This window comes from Haliaeetus leucocephalus, unplaced genomic scaffold, assembly GCF_000737465.1.
Source record: "Haliaeetus leucocephalus isolate CR32 unplaced genomic scaffold, Haliaeetus_leucocephalus-4.0 Scaffold306, whole genome shotgun sequence".
NCBI classification, from domain to species: domain Eukaryota; kingdom Metazoa; phylum Chordata; class Aves; order Accipitriformes; family Accipitridae; genus Haliaeetus; species Haliaeetus leucocephalus.
Genome location: NW_010972742.1, coordinates 9,175,329 through 9,181,328, shown reverse-complemented (window position 1 = coordinate 9,181,328; position 6,000 = coordinate 9,175,329).

Sequence of the window (6,000 nt, the reverse complement as noted above, 5' to 3'; positions counted from 1 at the left end):
GTACGTGGGTGAAATCCCCGCGGGTGGGGTGGCTCCGGCAGCCGCCGCGTTGTGCAGCGAATCCCTCCCGCGCAGGCTGCAGATGGTGCGGCCGGGGCTGGTGGTGTGATCGGGTGGGTGGTGATCTGAAGGGGGGGGGGGGAATATCCCCCTGGATTGATGTTCCTGCTTTGTTCCCAGTCGTCACCTGCCCCGGGGATGGGGGGCTGCGCCATACCCCCCCCCCCCCCCCGGCGCCCTGGGGTGCTGCATTGGGGGTTAGAGCCCAGCCAGCTGCAAAATGAAAGGGAAAAGGCAGGGAAATGCCCCGTTGTTTCTCTGCTGCAGGATCAGCTTTGGGGAGGGGGGAGGTTGGCTCTTCTGCTTTGCTGGGTTTTCTTTTGGAGGGGTTGGTCTCCTCGCCTTCGGGGTGGGGAGAGGGGCTGCTCCCAGCCCAGCCGGGTGTGGGGGGGGGCTGAAGCTGGACCAGCCACCCACACACCCCCAGGCAGGGCCCCATCCAGCTTATCCAGTGCCCTGGCTAAAGAGGGGACACAGACCAGTGCCACAGCACGTCCCTTATTTTCATTCATTGTCTCTGCGCTGAAATAGGCTGGGAGAGAGCACACACATGCAGACACACACACACGGAGGTTCAAGGCAGCATCAGGGAAATCTGGCTCAATCCTTCCCTTCAGGGTTTAGTAACAAACTGCTCTGTTCTTCCCTGAAAAATATCATTCCAGACTGAAAATGATAACTGGTAGCTGGGCATCAGTGCTATAGCGGGGCTATCGGCGGAGCGTGGGTGTTTGGAAGGAGAGAGCAGGGTTCGTGCAGGCAAAATGCTGCATAGGAGCAAGGGGCCCTTGGAGGAGCACCCTGTGGGGTTCAGCTCTCCCCTCCCACGGGGCTCAAGGTGCTCCTCAGGCTGCCACGGGAAGCTCCTGGTCTTGGTGGGTCAGTTCCTGCCTTGAGGTGCTGTTTTCAGCCGGAGCTGCTCCCCCCAAGTTAGGACCAGCCTGCAGGGTACCCAGACCTCCCCCTTCCCTGGGCACCAATGCGGCTAGCACAAGATTTCCCTGGCTCTCCCTCACTGCGCCAGCCTGCTTTCAGGCAGGGATTCCCCAAAGGTTTACCTGCAGAAGATGCTTGCTCGTAAGGAGCAAGAGGTCCAAGCCTGGGGCTGACCCCAGGGCAGGGTATCCCTGCTGGGCTCCCTCCTGAGGAAGAAGGATGCTGCCGTGTTTCCATGGCTCACTCCGGCAGGCCCCCCCTCTGGAGCTGCATTCTGCCCTGGCTTCCCTCCAAACACGGATTATTCTTCTGACCAGCTGGTGCCATAACAAGATGGGTTTTGAAGGCCCTTGGAGAGCTGGGAGGAGGTGGGCAGGGGGATGAGGTGGGTGAGTGTTGCAGATCGGCAGAACTGAATTGTTGCCCCCCAGAGCCGTGGGGTGCATGCTAGGGGGGCTGTCCCTGTGCCTCCCTGCAGTAGCCAGCAGTGATGGCTGCATCCATCCAGGATTTGCTTTCATCTGGCTGGGGTTGAAGCTGAGTGCGCTCAGCCCCGGAGGTGTTGCCCGAGGAGCAGGTCCTCCTGGTGTGTCTTCTGTTTGCTCTGCGGGCACCTCCCAGGGAGCCCCACTGGAGAACCAGTCGCTTTGCTCTGGTGCTGGTTAGAATAATCTCACCCAAGTGTGGCAGCTGGTCCCACCTCTGAGGACACCCATCCCCAAATCTTCATTTAATTCCCACCACATGAACATTCCTCCCATCCTCTCTTGCCCCAGGGCCTCCTCGGATCTTCTCAGGGCAGCCTGCCCCGAGCTTCTCCTGCACAGCCCGGTCCCCGCTCTCCTGCAGCACCCTGCAGTGGAGAGGAGGAGGAGACTGGGTTTACTTCATTAAACCATCACCAGTGAGGGAAGATGGGCCGTGCTGCAGGGGTGACACCTGTGCAGCGCCTGCCACCATGGTGGGCTGGTGCAAGACACGTAGCCAGAGCATACAGAGGTGATGCCCATGCTGGATCCGAAAACCCCTGGACCCCTTCACCTGGAAGATGAGAGAAACCTCCCCGAGGGCTTCCTTTTGCTCATGTTGCTGTTTGCTCGTGTTGCTGTCATGGACAGCAAGACATGGGAGAAGCAGAGCAGCCCCGGGATAAGGGAGCGCCCTGCTCACTTCCAGAGACAGCAAGAAAACACCTTTCCCCCAGGACACCAGCTGATCCTCCCACGGAGCATCCTTGCCTATACAGCCTCCCGCAGAGCTGACCTGTGCCCGGGTGCCTGCCTGCTGGAGCCGCACTGAGGAGCCCCACGCTTAAATCCTGCCTAGACGAGGTCTCTTGGGCCCTCAGCACCCACGTACAGCACTCCCTGCCGTACCATGTCTCTCGGTGTCCCCATCTGTACTTCTCAAGGGTCCATCCCTGCCTGTCCAGCGCTGGGGTGTGATGACTCAGGGACACAGGCTCACGCCGAGCTGCACTTGCTGTGCTGCACCTCCAGTATAGGGAGGAGGCAGGGGCAGGGCTGCCTGCTGCTGCCAGCCTCGGGGCACAGCCAGGGGCCCTGGGGACCTGCTGCCGGGTTGCTGGTGCATGACTCACCCAGGCTGCTTGGGGCACCTCACTGCTCCCACCACCCCTGTGCCGGGGGCACAGGGAGACTTCAGGGGCCAGATGCTGCTCCTTGAGGATGCTCCGAGCTCATCTCGGGACCCAGAGTGTGAGGCTTGTGTGCTGCCCCAGAGCCGGGTCTGGCAAGGTCTCTGCCAAGCAGAGGAAGAGGAGGCAGCGAAGGGCACAGGGCTGGCTGGTGCTGGTGGGACCGTTGCAGGGATGCACGTTGCATCCTCCTGCCTGCACGGGGGCAGAGCCTGGTTTCAGCGTGATGGTGAAGTGGATGGGTGAGGAGGAGAGAGTCTCTGCGCCCTGTCCCCCGTGGGTGGGAGCAGACCCTGAAGCCAGTCGTTTCTTGGGCAGCCCACTCGTCCAATCCCCAACTCTGGGGAGTCCCGAGAGTGGCATGGTGCCGCCTGCCCCATGTGTCGGTATAGGAACGGGCACCTGGCAAAGCCTCTGCTCGGGCCTTTAGCCCTGTCTCCAGGGTCTCTCTAGCCTCCAACATTGGTTCCAAGTTGGAGAAGCTTGAAAAAATATATGCAAAATTCAGGGCTCACCTGCACAGGGTAGAGCAATTTCAGTCTCTAAACCATGGTCTACTCCAGGGAAATACTTTTTCCTGAGAAATACTTGCCTGTACGTGACCATGGAAGGTTACCAAGAATGACAAACCTCACTTTGGCAGGTCTACATCCACCCACCAGTGTCTGCATGTGCAAGAAGGTTGAAAAAAGCCACCAATATAGAGGACTTAGACGCTTTCCCTCTTAAAAAGAAAAGTAAGGTCTGGGTCTAATTCCCCTGCACCTCCCAGGAAAAATGTCCCAGGAGAGATTCCTTCCCTCTTCCCACAAAATCAACACATTTAAAAAGAGAATCATCGTCACATGGCTTTTAGTTGCATGCTGAGAAGCAGATGCTGCGTCCACCAACTCACGGTGCAGGAAGGAATTTGGCTCTTCTGTTTTGGAGAGTGCAAAAATAGATCAAGCTGAAGGTGCATTAATTTATGGGCTTCCACATTGCCCACGTACACACACAAACACATGAATGTGCACGCCCACATGCAATGACACATGTGCTATAGGGTCATTTATGGAGCCCATCAGATGGTTTGACATTGTGCCGCTAAGGGAGCAGCAAAGACAACTCAGAGTTGGACCAGCTCAGGCACACATCAGCTGCCCTCCAGCCTGTCCCTGCTGTCCATGTGGGCACAGGAGACTAGCCCAGCCTGGATTCGCATCCGAGCCGAGCCTGAAGAGCCCCAATTTATTGGTGTTTTGCTCCCTCTTGGTTCAAGGCAGAGAAGAACCAGCTCAGAAAGTCATGGCTGCACACGCAGGAGAGCATGACTCACCCCTGGGAGAGGGTCACCTCCCCTCCGGGATGCTGTGACATGCCGTGTGTGCCTTCCTGCTGCAGGAAAGCTCTTGGCTCCTCTTGGCACAGAAGCACTGCCAACATTGGCTACACCAACAGCACCTACAGCCGCCGACAGCCAGGTACAGGGTCTCTGCTGGGGATGGAAACACCTGGTGGAAGAGGACAAGCGTTAGTGAAAGGTGATGCCTTCAAAAGGGATCTGATGTGGTCTGTGGCCCATTGACTCTACCCAGATGAAGAAGCTCTGCTCAAGTCCCAGATCCTTGTGCAGACCCGAGGAAACTGTGCCTGGGGTGATCCTGCAGTGAAAATCCTTCTGAATTTTACCCTGTTTCTCCAGTGCAGTCAGTGAGAGCAATTTGTGGGAGCGATCATACATTTCATTTCCCTTATTTCCTTTTAGGTGTGTTATTCAATTTCTAAAGAGTTCAAGACCTCCAGGGCTCTGTCCTCCTTCTCTCTGGGCTATGCAGGTTTCCCATGGCTTTGGCTGGCAGGTATAAATACGTACATCCTTCATGAGAACAGCGCAAATAGGAAAAAGAGGAATTAATCACAGGTTACTATGATGATTACAGTGACTAATCCTTGAAGCTAGAGCCCCAGCAGCAAAGCAGCACTGCACGGCTCCCCAGAGTAGCACAAATACTGCTCGGTGTGGCTTCAACACGTGGCATGTTTCACCAGTAGCCGTGAGGGAGATGTGCGGTGCTGCTCTGGATGTGAAAATATCAAAGTTCACCTCATTCAGGGTTGGGGAGGAAAGGATGAAGTTGAGCCTGGGAAATTCTGCCCATGCAGGACTTGCTGCAGCTGGACGGCACCTGGGCTGCACCACCAGCGTGTTCCTACATGAGGCATGTGTCCTCCAGAAAGGCTGGGGTCTTCCAGGTGGGCACCAGAAATAATCCAGTGAGAAAAATAGGTGTTCAGGACATAGACTGCTGGAGGGGAGATGTTTGAGACTTTCTTGGTTTATGGACACAGTGATCTCCAGACTCAAATCATGCCTTAGATGGCTCTTAGCCACACTGAAGGACATCAGCTGGGCTTTGCCTTCTGTAAATGAAGTTATTCTCTATGTCCTGAATGGGGTTGATGCCCTTCCTGCCATCCTCTGGTCCCTGAAGCCTATTTTATTGGGGATGGTACACTGGCACCTAGAGATCCCCAACTGAGGATGTTCAGAGGCAGATACGTGCTCCACTACGTTCAAACACGGTTGTATCTATGTAACATTCACACTGTCTTAAGCAATTCGTTCATGAACCAGCAAAAAAGCAGTTGCCAGGCCAACCCAAAGCCAAACATGTTTGTCTTGGAGATGCAGCATGACAGCTTTTTAAGAGAAGTGGGTCTTGAGCAAACCTCACCATGGATTTCTGTGATCCGGCTCTCCAGAGCTGCTCTGGGATTTTGTATCCCGAAACAGAGGATGCATGAGGAGAGTGAAAGGACTGAGCCCTGCCTGTGACAGGGAAAAGCCCCCTGTGGTCAGGACCACTCGTCTCCTTGGGCAATTCCTACAGGCTGTTGCCCGTCCATACAGCAACTCCATCTTCCCTTACCACATCAGGCCAAGGTGTGCAGCCCATGGAGTCCTGGGACGTGGCAGCAAAGGAGCATTTCTGAGCAGCAGGGGTTTGGCCTCCTGCATTGCTCCAGGAGGGAAGGCCTTGGCCATGGCTGCTGGCACAGGCCAGGCTTGGGTCAGCGCTGCGGCATCCCTCACCCGTCCTGGTGCTCCAGGGCAGGGTGGTGGCCAGCACAAGGTTTTACTGCTTCCACCGACCAGTGGAGGTCAGGGCTGCTCCTTAGGTTTCAGGCTTGTTCTGAAGGAGGATAGCGGGCTTGGGGCATCCCAAAATGAGTCCGTCTCAGCACAGGTTGTGCTTGGTCATAGCTTCGTTGGTGTGGGCACAAGCGGTGACAGGGTTGGTCCCTCTTCCCCCAGAACCAGTTGGAGACACAGGGCTGGTTGCTTGTTGCCATGAGCAAGTGAG